This window comes from Eupeodes corollae, chromosome 1 (genome assembly GCF_945859685.1).
Source record: "Eupeodes corollae chromosome 1, idEupCoro1.1, whole genome shotgun sequence".
NCBI classification, from domain to species: Eukaryota; Metazoa; Arthropoda; class Insecta; order Diptera; family Syrphidae; genus Eupeodes; species Eupeodes corollae.
The window spans coordinates 82803162-82820458 of record NC_079147.1 but is presented as its reverse complement, the minus strand read 5'-3'; the positions used below and the strand labels follow the sequence as shown (position 1 = coordinate 82820458).

General features: G+C 29.5%; 1 protein-coding gene across 1 annotated transcript in view; it reads right to left on the bottom strand.

Moving 5' to 3' along the window:
• LOC129938879 (protein similar) overlaps nucleotides 1–17297 on the bottom strand; it is a 450455-nt gene that overhangs the window by 2220 nt on the left and 430938 nt on the right. The window lies entirely within an intron of this gene.

The following is a 17297-nucleotide window of genomic DNA, read 5'->3' as shown; positions in this document are numbered from 1 at the left end:
TAAGATGATTATTTCGTAAATAGGAAACTTTTGTGAAAAGGAATATGGGTAATGGGATATTTGTGATACATGCCAAGTTTTAAAATATATTATTTACTCATTTTTATGTATACATCGTAAGATTTAAAATTATAGTTTATATTTGAAAATGGATCGATGTCTTAATTTTAATGGTTATAACTTAAAATTGTAACATATTTATAACAAACTTAGAACTATGTTTTATTAAGAATCTTTTACATTTTTAAATATCTAGAAATTAATAATAAATAGAATTATACAAAATGTGATTTTTAATTAAATAATTAATTTTTTCTCCAAGCGTTGATTTTACTAAGAAGAAGTTCATGAGCAACTTCTTTAATCCATGATAACAGCTGTAAAAAATACTTACCAAACTAAGCTTCCGATATGTCACATGGCTGGATTTTTAAAGCACAAGAAGTTACGATATAAATCCAAAAGTCATTCAAAGTTCAGGAAATCATCATCACGTTCAGATTAAAACAACCGCATTCCAAAAAACTAAAGCTTAGTACAGACGATTGTAAGAACTTAAAATGTTGTCAAGTCTTTCAGTAAAAAATTAGTATCAAATTTGTTATAGAAAGAAACGTCAGATTCAACCCATTGTAGGAGACGTTTGAAATTGTCAGATTCTAATAGTTCTTTGTCATTATAAAAATAAATAAATAAATTGCGCAACAGTCCGTTGAGAACTAGGGCCTAGTGACTTACAACTCTCAATCATTCCTGTGTGAGAATAATGTTGTCAGGAATGGAGGGGACGTACAGTTTATATGCCGAATCCCAACGGCTAATTTGAGAAAGCACTTTTTCATGACAAGAGTTACTCTAGGAGAATTTGTCAATTCCTCGCAAGAGGTAGTACCCGTGCTAAAAACAAACTGAACTTAAAAGTTACGGTTTAAAATGATGACAGCTTTACTGTCAAGTTCTGTTTTTATAATAAGTACAAAAGTGAGAAGTTATCAAAAAGAACGAGGAAGAGACGGGAATGTTTAGCTTTCTATAAAATTTTAATTTTTATAGTAAAACATATCTTAACGTCATCAAGAAAAATATTTTAGAGATAATCCTTCCAATTTGAAAGTTTTGTACTCAAGAGCTTTAAAGCACTGAGTACAGCTTTTTTTTAAGTTGCCATAAAAATTATAAAAATATGGGAAAATCATTATGGCGTGGTGAATATGTTGAATAACCATTTATTTATATAAAAGTTTCGAGTTATCTTTGAATGGCTTTAGCTTGCATGTTCATTGTTCAGTAAACTTATTGTTCTTATAAGCAAAAGTGGAACACGAAAACGAATGTCGGAACTCATCGAATACAATCCTTAAAGCCGTAGGAGGTATCTATGAACGTATTTTGTATAGAAAACGCACAATGCTATCGAAGAGGATATTGAACTCCTTTAAAGAAAATGAAAGTGGAGAATGAGGTTAGAACACGAACATGAATGTTTTGGAGGCTTGTCCAATCTTTTGGAAGGGAATATTATTTCAAAGAATTTTTTGTTTCCATTATTTGTACACAATAAAACACATCCTTAGGAATTCTAAGGAATTAATAAGTATTTTATTTTGAGGTAAAAAACATGATTTTGGATGAATCTCAAAACAGATTTGATTTTTCTTTCCTTTTCATGGAAAATATTGATTTTATGAGTACCTATGTACGTTCAGGAAGTTTGGTTGGAATTTCTTCCTTGACACAGTTCTATTCGAAGTTATGTAATGCTGTTAATGCATAAACTATGTAGATTGATTTCACGGATGTGTTTATATTGATTGATTGTGTTTTACAAGGTTCATTAATTATGTGTTCGAATAGTCCTGCGTAATTTTCGTAGAATGTTGTCACAAAAGTGGTGTGAAACGCATGCAGCGAGGCGTATAACTTTTTTAATTAAAACCAAAATCTATCAAGAGGACATTTACACTTGCCCGATTTATCGATTCAGTGAAAGTATAGTCAGCAGCTTAGTGACAAACTCCATATCCAACTTGTGGTTGAATGCGCTCACAACTTGAACATTCTTTGAAACGTCAAACTTGAATATAGACGGAAATAATAAAGGGGAAGGTGTTAAGTGTTGTTCAGTGGTTTCGTTAGGCAGGGGATTTATTTGATTAATGATTCAAATTAAGTGCAAGAGCACATTCCGAATCTTCTATTATGCCTAAAAACCAATAAATCATTAAATATGATTATTAACTGCTTTCTTTATCCAACCTAAGTCTGTCTGTTTAAGTAAAATTAAGTTGAATAGAGTTAAAGACTTTCGACTTTTCAGAAAGACATGAGCAAAAGAATTCTAATTTAAAGCCCCATGCACATTAGCTCAATTATGAAAATTCTTTGCCAATGATAAATCACGTTGAAAGTGTGATGGAAATGTCAAATCTTCCATCCATTTTTAATTCTCAATTGTTGTATCATGTGTATCGTTCGACAAATTTGAGATGTCAGCTAAGTTTGACGTATGCCAAATGACAGGAAATGCCATTTTTAATACTTAGAGCTGATAGATTTTTATAGGTAAAAAACACATACAGAAACCTTTAAAGTATGGAAAATATTACGATACAAATGTGTTTGAATGTTTTTAGAAAACAAAATTCCCTCAATCAATCAATTTAATCCTCATAAAATGACATTTTACTAGGAAAAGCAAACATTTCGGCGAAATCATTTAAGCCGCAAATTTTTTCCACAAATATTTAAGGACATTCTTCAAAGAATATCAACCCATCAATTAAACTTCAAAAAAAGGAGAAGAAGAAAGCATTCCTTTGGTTATTTTGGAATTAAATTTTTCTTAAACGCTGGAACTTTTTGGTCCTGTTTTGCAAAGTAAAAAAGCTGATAACGAAAAATTTTTCCTTACTGGCACACCATGAAGCATGTCAATGTGCTTGAGGTGGTTCTTACAAATAATATTATACACAATAAGGCAAAGAAAAGCAAAGAGTGCTGAAGTGGCACAACACTTGCTTCCTGTTCCTGATGATGAGAATAATACAAAGAAATGTGGGGTAGGTAGGTTTATGTTGTATAATTTTATCTTTAATGTTTTAATCAAGTTTAAGAAAAATTAATGTTATGCAAACCGAGGATTCTTCCTTAAAGGACGAGATTTTTGTGATTTAAGAAGATTTTTGTTTTTTTTTTTTGGACAAGAAGCAGGAAAGTGACTGGAAGGTAATGGAAACAAAAAGGAAAGATGTCAAGCATGTCAAAGTAAATTGAGATAAAAGTTGAAATAAAGATTCGAAAGAGTTTAATTTGTTCTTTATTTGATGAAGGTGTGTTTTTTTATCGAGTTCTTTTCTGTTATTAAGTTTGTTTTCGTAATTGCGTAATTTATGTTCAAAAATTAAAATTGAACGCAACCCTAGATATGTTAATTTATAACATAATATACGCTAATCTACGTAAACACTTGTCAGCTGACACCATAAAAAGGGTAATCTTATGCGATCTGTCAAACAGTTCCACGACACATCTTTCCACGAACTTAAGAATTTGTAATTTTTTGGAATTAAGTAGTCTTACAAACGAAATAAATAGTCCATGAAAAAACTTTGTTTTACGTTTAAAAAGACTTGTTTACAATCTTTTGAAAGTGTTCATTGAGGAACAAAATTACAGCTCTTTCACAAGTACTCTATATAATGGAATATCTTCAAACGTCAAACTCAACAAATTTCATATTTAAGAAGTGTGAAATGATTTTTTCTTTTAAAAACCATTTGTTTTGATTTTGGAATGGATAAAATTAAAAAAAATACTAATGGGAATACAATAAACTTCATAATCTTCAGAATCAAGAACGCAGAGCTATTCCGGGTTGACAAATAAACACACGACATTATCAACAAGACAAAGGTTGCTCGGTATTACGTATGATCGTTCATTGCTTTCAACACTAGACTCTTATTGCGAACTGTGAATGTTTACTTATTTTGACATTTCATTGACATAAATGTTAGACAGTAATAGACACCGCAAACTGTCACTTTAAATGTTTTTATTTATTATCTGTTACTTAAATACCACTGTCATTGTTCTTTATTTTCTACGAATGGATTAAATTGAAGAGAAGAATATACAAGCATGTTGGTATTTGCTTTAAATTCTTAATTTACTTACAGATCAAAGTTTAATTCCAAGGAACATATGTATATCTCATTATTAAAGTTCACTAGTAATTAAAATCATTCCCGAAATATAAAATGTCGTAAAAAATAAAAATATAAATAAAATCCTAATTAATTTTCTTTCTTAGAACAAAACCTGTCAAACTGCAACCAGCTATTTTGGTAAATAACTAAAATAAAGTGACAGCAAAGGTTTTTAGTTGACATTTAAAATAAAGGTAATGTTACACCAAACAAATAAACTAGCTACATACGTGTGTGTGTGTATAAGTTAGGTGTATGGTTTAAGGGTTTTGGTATTTAGGTTTTGTTTCACGTAGAACAAATTTTGTTTCAACACAATTTCATTTCCTTTCTCCCATCTTGACATTGACACTTAAGGGATTTGAAAAGGGTTAACAAAGTAGGTATAGGAATAAATCAAAGAGTCAAAGAATGTACATAGTTGCTAAATTGGACAAATTCTTTCCTTTTTCCAATATATAACCACGTGTGTGTGATTCATAAGAGCGAATATAAATGAATATGAATTTCCCAAAACTCTTTCGGAACAAATCAAGTGCATAAATTATACAAGAAAAACAATAAAATTGAATTACTAAACAATCTGTTGTAAAGTAGGTCAGGAATGTTTCAACAAGAATCACCCCTGTTTTCATGTGTCAAATGGTAATTCAAATAAAGGTACACATAAGTGTCAAAAAAGTAAACAAAACTCACATGACACAAAATAAAATCAATGCAATGATGTGATTAAATTAAGGCGAACACACACTGCTTGCGCTCGGTCGATATGAAGTGGAAAGTAATGGAACACCTTATTAATGGGAAGCAGTATATTTCATCATGACCTTGACCCAAGGGAAATTCAAATATATAGGTTCACTTGGAAACTACTTGTTGTAAAGTTTGTGTATAATTTTTTAATGTTTTTCTTATGCTCGCATGAGCACACCAAAAAACTGCTACGTATGTTTATACGGTTCAATTGGTCAATGATCTTTTTAAATGGTATAGTAATAAAATTTATTGACAGTTGTTTCTATAGATACTGTTTTGTTTTCGCTTTGAAGTGTAAATTTTTTTTTTTGGAATGTATTCATTACATTTAACTGTTCGTAGTATATAATAAATTTTGAACATGAATGGAAGACATGGAGGAGAAGTACATTTTATCAATTTGTAAGGAATTTGGGGAATTAAACTCAAGTGAGATGAAAGAGACTTCAAAATTTAACAAACGTCAAAGACAAAAGACATCTTAAAATTTATCAGTTCTACTCGTGATTTTTAGACGCTAAATTGTGATGGTCAGCTTTCTTTTGATACGATATCTTAATTAAAATCTATTACGCAAATTTCAATTAAATGGAAAGTCGTAAAATTAATTATTTGATGTAAATCTACATCAACAATACTGTCAACATCTGTCAGAATTCCTTTTCTGACGTTAGATTGAAATACATAAAATAAATAAAATAGTACTCGAGTGTTCAACTGAGTTTGAACCACAGTTGAAGTACTTTCAAATTTCAAACCAAGATTTTAGCAAATGCTCCGAAATCAATGGCTTTAAATCTTGAGTGACATAAGTCAATTTATACTAAATAAAGTGTTACCAAATGTGTAACTTAACAAAACTCTGAAAAACTGAGGTTAACTTTAATCGATTTTGGCAAAAATTTGGAAGCTGAAATTATTTGGAGAAACAATTCATTTATATTTGATAGACATTATAAAGAGATGTCAATCAAGACAACAGATTTTTGGACTGTTGATGAGATTGTTTTTTTTTGTATGGGAATGGAAGTCTCTTTGGATCGATCTGTTTATTATTGTAGAAGTTTTCATATACATCTGTCTTCGAATCGGGTACTTTAACGTTGAACTTCTTTCTCTTAAGAAGTAAATTTGTAAGTTTATTTTTTTAGATCACAGAGATGTTTGTATTCTCAAAAAATAAAAAAAATTCTCACTTCTACTGTCACAAATCTGGAGATAGACTTTTTATGATTCAATTTTTCAAAAATTCTTTATCGCACCATTCAAATAAAAAAAAAAGAAATCAAAATGTTATTTGAATGCTTTTTAATGAAACAAGTACTTGTCAAAGTGACAGCTGTCAGTTGAATGGTTTTGAGGGTAAAAATCAACTTTTTTAAGGTAACTAAGAACATGGACAATGTTTCGTGTCTAATGTATAAGAAACATTGACAGCTGCCCTTATTCATAGACGTGACATTTCACAGAAATCACTCTGAAATTGTTCTCATATTTATGAATAAAAGTTAACAAAACTTGACAAGTAAGTTCACGAAATTGAATCTATAAAACTGATACAGATTCAAAAAATAAAGAAACCCATGAAAATCTCTTTAAATCGGCACTTTGACAGATTTGTATCAGAAAAAAATAACAAAATGGCGTCACCAAACAATATTCATTTTTGACAAGTGGAACAGCTTAAGAATTGGTTTGGTTCAAGCGTTCCGATATATAAACCTTAACTGACAAAAAGACTCAGTTAATCAATTCAACAAGAAATAAAACAAAATTCTTTGTATTTAAAATCGCATTTATTATTAAATTTAATATTGCATTTATTCGTGTATAGTAATGTATGTATGTTATTATTATATTATTTTACTATTTTCGTTTTTTTTATATAATAAAATGCTGCTTTATTATTTTCGTCTATCTTATTTTTTGTCTATAAATAGCGATACTACACACGTTATGTAAAATATATATATATAAATTGCTACTAATTTTTATTTGTTTTTTTTTTTAATGTCTTACTTAATTTTAATAATTATTCTTTTTTTCAATGTTATATAAAATATTTCGACACTTAGATTTTTAAAAAATTTATCAATATACATTCACAATAATAAATTCTAATTTAACTAGTTTATTCGCTTAAAATATAATTCAAGTTATGCTTAGCATATGCTTCGTTTGCTTTTGATTTTTATTTTATGTTTTAAATAAGCACTTTTTGAAATAATAAAAAAATAAGTTCATTTATATTGTATCTAATTTTAAAATGTTGCAATTTCAAGGGGTTTCTTCAGTTTGCTAAAAGTTTACTGAACGTTGCCATTTATGTTTGATTTGATTTTTCTTTCAAAATTAGTTTGTAGGCGTTTAGAGTTTCACAAAAAAGGAGGTTTAACGAATTCAACATGACTCATGTCATCTGAATTTACATACACGTTACTGAACGCAGCCATTTAAAATGGCTTCTTCAAGAATGAATCTTTAATGACAAACAAGAAGTCATAAAAGTCATAAGTCAAACTCGACTAGTAACCAATTGTCATACAAACTGATGAGTTTTAAGGCATGTTCGATTACCGTTGTATTTCAAAAAAGGATTGAAACTTATCGATATGTCTTAATGATTTTGAAACTAAAGTCAACCAAATAAAACAAAACTTCATTCACAGTAATTTAATAATGAGGTTAAATGTTGCTCATACTCTTAAATTTCTCAAATTTTAAGAAACTCCCAAATGTAAGCCACCTTAAGTGGATTCCATAACTTTTCAACTAAAAGGTGTTGAACAAAACCCTCAGTTTTAAGGGTTTCAAAATGATTTGTATCAATTTCCTCAGTTATTCAGTTGTCACATCAACAGAGTAGGATATCCTGGTTGAGTTATTGTGTAGACAAGGAAAATTGTGTGTGATAATAATGCTGAAGAAGATAATAATTTCATAAAAGAAAATATAACCATTAAATATTTTAAGATGACAGAATGATAAATTGTTGCTTGTCTTGAGTAAGTTCTTTTTCTTTTTGTTGTTATTAGGATTTTATTTGAGCAATTAATGAACACAACTAACTTGTTGAATAATATAAATTTCATCATGGAAGTTGATAAGGATATCAAGGATACTAATATTTTATGTGTGTCAGCAAAAAATGAAAAATAAAACTCAGTTTTTCCTTTTTGATTTTTAATTAAAGTGTCAGATTTGAAATATAATATTTGAGATTTAATAGAAAATGCAATATTTTATTCAACTGAATTACAATGGACTTCTTTAACGCAACCCATTTTGACGTCATATTGATGACATGATAGGACGGGGCAAAGATTTCGATTGAAACTTGTTGTTCGACATATCATTAGGCATGTTCAGATTTAAAAAAAAAAAATCGGTGGCGCAACAGTCCGTGGAGAACCAGGGCCTAGTGACTTAGAACTCTTAACCATTAATGTGTGCGAGTAATTGCAGGGGTGGAGGCATGTTCAGATTGGATCACAGATCAATTTCGTATTTCTCAATTGTTCAGCAAAATGCGCGAAAGTTTGCAAAGATTTCAACTAAAACTGTTTATTTGACAAGTAATGCTCGGACTTGTTCAGAAAAGTAAGATCACAGAAATGTCTTTCTTTTTCAGTAAAATGCGTCAAATTTTGCTGTCACATTAGTACTAGAGAAAAAGACATTGATTTTGCTTTTTTGTATGTTCCAAAATGGAGTCCAAGCTCTGAGATCCTTGTTCGCTGAAACTTAGATTATTTTTACTCAACGAAGAAAATTTTTATATAAAGTTAACGACGATTTGCAAGCGACGTAAATTAACCAATTGTGATATTATAACCAAACAATTTAAATGCTCTAGTTCAATACTGTCCAAGAATCTTAAATAAGTTGCACTAACACCATCCCTCAGATGAGAATTATGCTCAAGATGTGGACGTCTTGTAATAAAAAGCCAGATCAGAGGAGACAAATTTCCTGTATCGCCTTATTAAACTCAATTTGATGCATTTTTGGCAACATCGAGTATGTGATTGTTTCTAAAGAGGTGGTTGGTAAAACACGAAGCGAGAAAATCGAGATATTCGGTCTCATTGATGCAAGTGTCATCTATGGATGCATTCAATTTTACGCCGTTTCTTATTTTTCATTACACAATGCTGTTAAGGTCGGAAGTTAGTGAGCTTATCATTTTTTGTCGGAGCAGCTTCTTATTCGAAGAAGACTCTTATGAGTTTAAAGACGAATAGAAATAGCTAAGACTACTATCGTCAGCAAAACATTGTATTGTATTATAAGGGGTAGACAAGAAATCATTTCTAAAAAAAAGGAAAGAGTGTTGGAGATAGAACAGAGCCCTGTGGCACACCAGTACTTATTTTGTGGTTTTAGACTTGAACTAATCTAATAATGCTTGTATTGAACAATCCTAAAGATAATTATTAATCTAATTAATGAGGGATTCATGAAACCAAAGGCAAGCATTTTCGATAAGCAAGTCTGCTCCCAAGCCCTATCAAATACTTTCGAAATATGAAGTGCAGTAATTTTAATTTCTCTGAAACGAAGATTTGCTCCATTGTTTGGTTAAATAAACCATGAGATCAATAGTGGACCTTTTTCAGCCAGGTAAATTATAATTTTCCGTCTAAAGATACAACAGTCAAAAGGGTCGAAAAATTCTAACAACCGTTTTAGCTTTTCAATTATGGTATTTTTTTAGTACAATAGTTAAAACAAATTCTTTAACAACAATGTTTAGTTTATAAATCTTCGAATAAGCGTTAAATTTTTCGTATTAAAAAGAACCTAGAGTTAATACAAAAATCAGATGTGAAAGGGTGTTTTTTTTTAGGGGTAATGAAAGTGGTTACACTGCCAGAAATCCCCTCCTCTTGGGAACATATATTAGAGGTTTAAGGGTGTTTTAGGTTTTTTAGGCAACGTGATTGTTAATAAAATGAAAAGTCTGCCCAATTACTAGCATATGCTGATGACATTGACATAATCGGAAGAACTCATTGTGATGTCAATGGGGCTTTTGTGAGTATTGAGGCAGAGGCGGCAAAAATAGGTTTAACGAATAACGAGGGTAAAACAAAGTACATTCAAGAAAGGACCTACAACACCGACGTCTTGGTCAAAACGTCACCATCGACAGACGTAACTTTGAGGTAATTAAGGACTTAATCTACCTAGGCTCCGCTGTAAACGTAGAAAACAACACCAGCGTTAAGATCAATTGCAGAATAACTCTTACTCTTGCTGTTTTTTTGGGCTTAGAAAGCAATTGAGTGGTAAAGTCCTCTCTCGAGGGACCAAAGTGTAGCTATATAAGACCCTTATCATCCCTGTCCTGCTATACGGTGCAGAAACATGGACTATGAAAAAAGGGGATGAACGCACTTTGGGTCGGTTCGAGAGAAAAGTTATTCGTGTGATCTACGGTCTCGTATGCATCGAAGGGGAGTGGAGGAGAAGATGGAACGACGAGCTGTACGGGATGTACAGCGACGTAGACTTAGCCAGAAGGGTAAAAGTCCAACGACTAAGATGGCTGGGTCAAGTAGAGCGCATGGAAACCAATGCCCCACCCCGGAAAGTCTTCAAATCCACACCCAACTTGGAGCGCGAAACTGGAGACATATAGATAGGGACCAAGCTTGATGGAGAAGTTTGTTGGGTGAGGCCCTAGTTCACGCAGGACTGTAGCGCCACCTTAAGTAAGTAAGTAAGATTGTGAATAAAAGTACTTATTTATATTGTTCTCAAAACTCGACAACCCTAAAAGGTTTCGACTTAAATTTAAATTCTTAAAAAGTCGTCACACATAAATTTTAACATCAAGCCCCCATTGGAATTGCAGAGAAAAAGAAAATAAATAAATAAAAAAACTACACATCGAATACAAAAGCTTTAAACTTATTTGTTTTATAATAATTAGGTCTAAAATATATAAACGATATGTATATATGTGTCTTAATAATTTATATTTGCTATTATTGTTTTTATCTATTTTCTATTTCTATTTTGTATCATACTTGGTTGGTTTTGAGAGGAAATTACTATCCTTGAGGTATTTTTCTTTTTTGTTACTATTTTCTTTTTAATTTAGGGTAAAATTTGTCTATTTGGAGCTTTGGTAAATACAATTTAACTATTTTTTATTTATCTAGATGTCTTTTTTATCTTTGTTGGTTAACTACTTTAATATTTTATGATTTTGTTCAAGCTTTCATTTAATGACTACAAATATTTATCTATTTATTTAGTTTTGGTATTTTTTATATATGAATATATATGTATGTAGGTTATGTATGTTTTTGAGTTTAAATAACATTTAGAGGTAGTTTTATAACTATGTACGACATTTATGAGGGAGGTATTTTTTTAAGTGTACTATTTGTTTGCGATTTTATAATTTGTATGTTTTTTTTCATTATTTTATTTTATTATTCGAATCATAATTTAAAATACCAAAAAATAAAAAAAAATATTTTATATTATTTGTAAAATTTCTCTATCTTTTTGTTTTTGTCAATCAAAATTTTCACAACTCCGGTGGGGTATATTCCTGGATATGAAAATGTACATATGATAAAAAAAATTATAAATAAATTATTGAATAAAAATATAGAATATTTTTGTTTTAGTAGTAAAAATTACATTCACTAAAATTACACCATCTATATCCTTTATCGTTTCTACTGAGGGACGTTTTTTTCTTCAAATTTCTTAAAATTAAGTTCATTTTAAATCTTAAAGCATTTTGTTTTCTTTTGAAATATTTTAAGGGTATGTTTTCTTAATATTTTAGCATAGCTGGTAATTTTTGTCCATATTTTATGAAATAATAACGCACATTGAAGATTTAAAATTACTTATAATTTAATCGTTTTTTAATATATTTATATTTTTTTAGTTTAATTTTTAAGAGTGTACGCTCGCAGTCTTTTATTTTAATCATTATTTTTTATTAATGTTCTTTTTTTAAATTTTATTTCGAATTTTTCGTAAGCTTTAAATAAATTGAATTTTTAATGATACACTTCACATATTGAAGCGTTATACTTTTTCAACTTGGGATTAAATAATAATAAACTACTAAAATATTAAAAAAAGTAATAATATTTAATTTAAATAATATTAATTCAGAACTTATACTGTGAAAACTTTACAGAAGTAAAAATAAACTATTTAATTTGGCGATTTATTTTGCTGCTTATGTCAAAAATTTTACAAATCTGTAGAAGTTAAGTCAAATCAATTAAGATTTTCGTGACAAATACATCTTGAAAACAAACTGTATGAAAATTTAAGAAAAATGTAGACTTGAGACTTCACACTAATAATTACACTTTTTCAAAACAATATTTCAAAAATTTAAATTGGGATAAAATTAAAATATTCAAAATCAACAATAAAGTTAAAGGTTTATTTTTTTTAATTTCATTTATTAGTTAAAATTAATCGTAAGGTTATTCATAAGACGCATCTACTGTAATATTACCCATATTTGTATTATGTACATTTTTCTTGGGTTTCACCTTTCTGCTTAGTTATTATTATATAGAAATATATATTTATATTTATTATGTATATAAAAAATGTGTAATGTTTATTAAATTAATTTTATTTCTTTAATTGCACGACAACAATTTTATTTAATATCTACAATTAACAAATTTCATTTTAAATTATTATTTTTTGTTTTTTTTTACTTTAATTTTAGGTTTATGCTTTTGGATTTATTTAGTTTAATAACTTGAATTATTATACACTTTTTTTTCGTTTGTTTTATTGTTACTATGGAATTATGGGGTTTTGTTTTAAAATGCAAGAGGTAGAAGTTGGTTTGTTATTGAGGTAGATTTGTTTTGTTTTATTATTATTCAAATTTTGTTTAAAACTTAAACTTGAAAATGTATTGAAGAAAATCATAAATAAAATAAATAATAAAAAGTCATTTTAGAAGCACATACTGTTAATTTAAAAAATTATTGACATAAGTAATTTAAAATATTTTACATAAATAAATGAATATGAAAATCCAAATTTAAATTCCTCTCCTTTACTGTGGTTTTTGTCTCCAAAGCTGTTCCAATATAATTCAAATTTCAAAAATAAAACGCCTCCCAAAAGCGCATACAAATTTTCTTAGTTTAATGTAACGCAAAATTCAGAATGTTTGGTGTTAAATTAAAATCTTTTTGCAGTTTCCAAAAATTAACGAAAACAATTTAAGCTTGATAAAAGTCAATATTACAAACACGCAGAAAAATCAGGAATTTCGAAACAAGATTATCATAATCACAAACAGAGATTACTTTTTTAACTACACAACACGAATGTAAAGATTGATATTTGTGAATAAATATTTTAAGGAAATAGACAGATTGAAAAAGATTTTTAGGCTATAGGTTTTTCATGAAGAAAAGTTTGAATTATTTGCTTTTTCTGGATATTATGACAGCAATCTTGAAAATGATCAAATGTATAGTTACGTTCATCATTTAAATGAAGAGAAATTCAGGCGATGATCAAACCACTATATTGATATTGTATACATTGATTTTAACGTGGAAGGTGTTTTTTTAAGAACGACAATTCACATTATTAAGAATAACGCCGATTTTTCTTGCTAGAAACTTCTTTGGCGGTAGGTTAAAAGGACTTCAGCATTTTAGCGTTTTCATTTGGTGTAATGACTTTTTGTTTCTTTCGTTCAACAATAACAACTTGAGTCTAGAACAACTGCTAAACATAATTACAATTAAGTCTTTAGACAAAACGATAACAACGCCCTAAGTTGACTGAGTCTATGTGACCATTTTCTGACTTAAGTCCTTTTTACTCAATAGCAAAGAATCACTAATGCGATTTTTCAGATGCGAAAGACGAACTTTTACTATCTTTGCATTTTCGATATTTGTAAAATCCTAAGAAAAAAATAACTTGGTAATAACAATGGAGAATGCACGCTGCTCTATTAAAGTCGGAAAAGATCTTACCGATGCATTTGATGTCAAAAAAGATTTTAGACAAAGCGACTTCTTCAACATCGTTCTGGAAAAAATTGTGCAAAAACTCAACCGTCAACACTAGAGGCACAATCTTCCAAGGTCTATCCAATTACTCGGATACGCAGATGATATTGACTTGACATAATTGGAAGATCAAAGCGTAATGTCTTTGGAACGTTTTTGAGCATTGCGACGGAAGCGAAGAAGATGGGTTTAGTGGTCAACGAGGGCAAGACCAAGTGCATGCTGTCATCAAAAAATGACATCGAACAACGACGTCTTCGACAAAACCTCATCATGGACAGCTATAACTTTGAGGTAGTTAAGGACTTTGTCTACCTAGGCACCGCTATAAACACGGACAGCGTCACCAGCGCTGAAATCAAACGAAGAATAACTCTTGCAAATCGCTGCTTCTTTGGACTTAGAAGGCAATTGAGAAGTAAAATCCTCTCTCAAGCTTCTTAAATCACCATATATAAGACACTCATCATTCTGGTTCTAACTTATGGCGCTGAGGCATGGACCCTGTCAAAGAAAGATGAGAACGTCTTAGGATGCTTCGAGAGAAAAATTCTTCAGGTGATTTTTTGTCCCATACGCATAGATGGAGAATGGAGGAGAAGATATTTATAACGACGAACTGTACGGGCTTTACAGCGACACTGACCTAGTTAGCAGAATTAAAGTCCAACGGCTTAGATGGCATGTATGTCATGTAGAGCGGATAGACATCAACGCTGCAGCCTGGAAGGTCTTCGAATCCAATCCCGAGGGACGGCGGCGGTGCAGTAGAGGACTTAGGTAGCGCAATAAACTTGGCGTGCGAAACTGGAGACAGCTAGCTAGGGACCGAGCTGGCTGGAGACGCATGTTGGTTGAGTAAGTAAGTAATGACAAACGATACTTTTATAGCTTTCTGGGCAACTTTAAAGGTATTTATGACACCAAAAATAAAAAGGAAACAAATTGCAGGAAAATTTAACTTCAACATCTGAATGTATCAGTGTTAAGACTTTGTCTTATTTCTTAAATAAGAACTGTAGTTTTGAAACATTAAAAAAAATAACAACAAATATCCTAAAGGAAACCCCACTAAAACAGATGTCAATTCTTTACTTAATAATCCAAAAGTCATCTAGAATTTACCGACATTTTTTAGTGTTCACTTCGAAAACTGAATTGAACTTCTAATACTGCAAACAAGATACATTTTCTTATAAATTTGTAATCAAAACGAAATGAGAAGCACTTACGCATTCATTTACTTAAACATCAAATTTGACAGTTGTCATTTTTTAGCCTAAGTGTACGAAAGATTATCTTTATGAAAACATAAGCGCACAGTTTGAAATAAACTTCTAAATATTTATTAATTTGAAAATTTTAAACCTAACCAAGCAAAAAAATTTAATTCCGATCCACATTTCACCAAAAAACTTTTCACTTTGCAACTTTGCAATTTTACTTTGCAAAATACGTTTCACTAAATTTAAATTTGCAAAGTTCAAAGTCCTTTCTGAAAAGTAAAAAGTTTAGTTACTTTTGCAAACTATATCTTCTTTTTGAAAAATTTTCATTAAGACGCGAAAAGAAATTTCCATTTGCGAAGAAGAGTATGTTTTGAAAAGTTGTCAAAAGTTAATTAAGCGCATTGAAAATGAAGAAGTAAATAAAAGTTACAGAATTTTAATTTTGTCTATTTGACCATAAAATATGAATTTTGAATTTTTGAGTTGCATTTCAAAAATGAATGATTTTGTAGAGGTTTTTTAATCCATCCACATCTCAGCCATCTTTTAATGGAATTTGACAGTTTTAAGAAAACATTTTTCTTTTGAAAAGCTGTTGTAAAAGTAATGTTATGAAAAATGAACCATTTTGAAAAATGTTTTAAAAACGCAGAACTTAATAATAGTGAACAAAGACTAGTAAAACTAAGAATTAACTTTAATATCGGAAATGAATTTTGGAAAAAAGAGAGTTTTCGTTTAACGAAAAGTACCATCGAATTTGTGTTGTCTAAAATTGGAAATAAATTACAATTTAAAGTCTCTTGCAACAAATTTTCTGCTTTGAGCGTGTTTTCACTTTGCATTTTTTTTGCAGAGAAAAGTGAAAAATGTTTGGTGAAATAGTGGCTCGGTGATCTGGGTAACGGGCCTGTTAATGTGAAATGTTAAATTGTATGTAAAATGTCAGAAACTCTAAAAATGAAATGTCATATAAATTTAGCACATTAGTTTAGGTAGCCATTTTTTATTTTAACGGTTTGTTATTAACTCTTCCCATAGGTAGTTATTGTAATGGGTCCGATTTGACAAATTGACACTTGTCGAAGTTTCAAGGAGTCAAAATAAAAGATTTTTAGAAAGATGTCTGTGCGTGCGTGTAAACGTACGTTTGCGACGTTTTTTTCTTAGTCCATAGCTCAAGAACCAAAGAAGATATCGACTTCAAATAAATTTTGCTATGGGTAAAGATAATAATAAATTTTGCTATACAGATAATAATTGCAGAAAGATGCAGAAAGGGCTCTCAAGTAGATTGCGTGGGTGTTTTTTTTACCAAAGCAGTTTAAAAAAAAGTTGGAAATTTTGGTTAACAATAAATATCTCATGAACCAAAAACGCTAGAGACTTGAATTAAATTAAATTCTTTATATTGTAACGTAGTACCAAACAAATATACTTTTTGAAAAAAAGATCCAATTTTTATAAATCAAAAAAACTGAATTTGTCACCTCGAAAATTTTACGAATACAACTAAAAGCTTTTAACATCTGTTAAAATTTTGATAAAAATCGAATTGACAGTTTTTTTTATAAAGAATAAAAACCTAAAAAAACATTACTCAAACTTGGTAAAAATTGAAATTCGACTCAAATATCTTTTCAAAAATTTGAGATTATGGCTTGCAACTAATTTTAACTTATAAAAAATATTATTTTCAATATTCTGATAAATTTTGAGAAAAATCGAATATACAGTTTTTGTTTTAGAAAAAATAAAAACCTGAATAAAAAAAATTAATAAAAGTTGGTAAAAATTGATTTCGAGTCAAATATCTTTTCAAAACTTTGAGATATTGGCTTTAAACTACTTTTATCTTTTTTAAAATATTTTTGTAAACATTCAGTAACATTTTAAGAAAAATCGAACTGACAGTTTATTTACAAAAAATAAAAATTAAAAAAAAAATTAATAAAAGATAGTAAAAAATGATTTTCGACTCAAATATCTTTTCAAAAACGTGGGATTATGGCTTCGAACTTATTTTATCTTACAAGAAATATTGTCTTCAACATTCTGAAAAA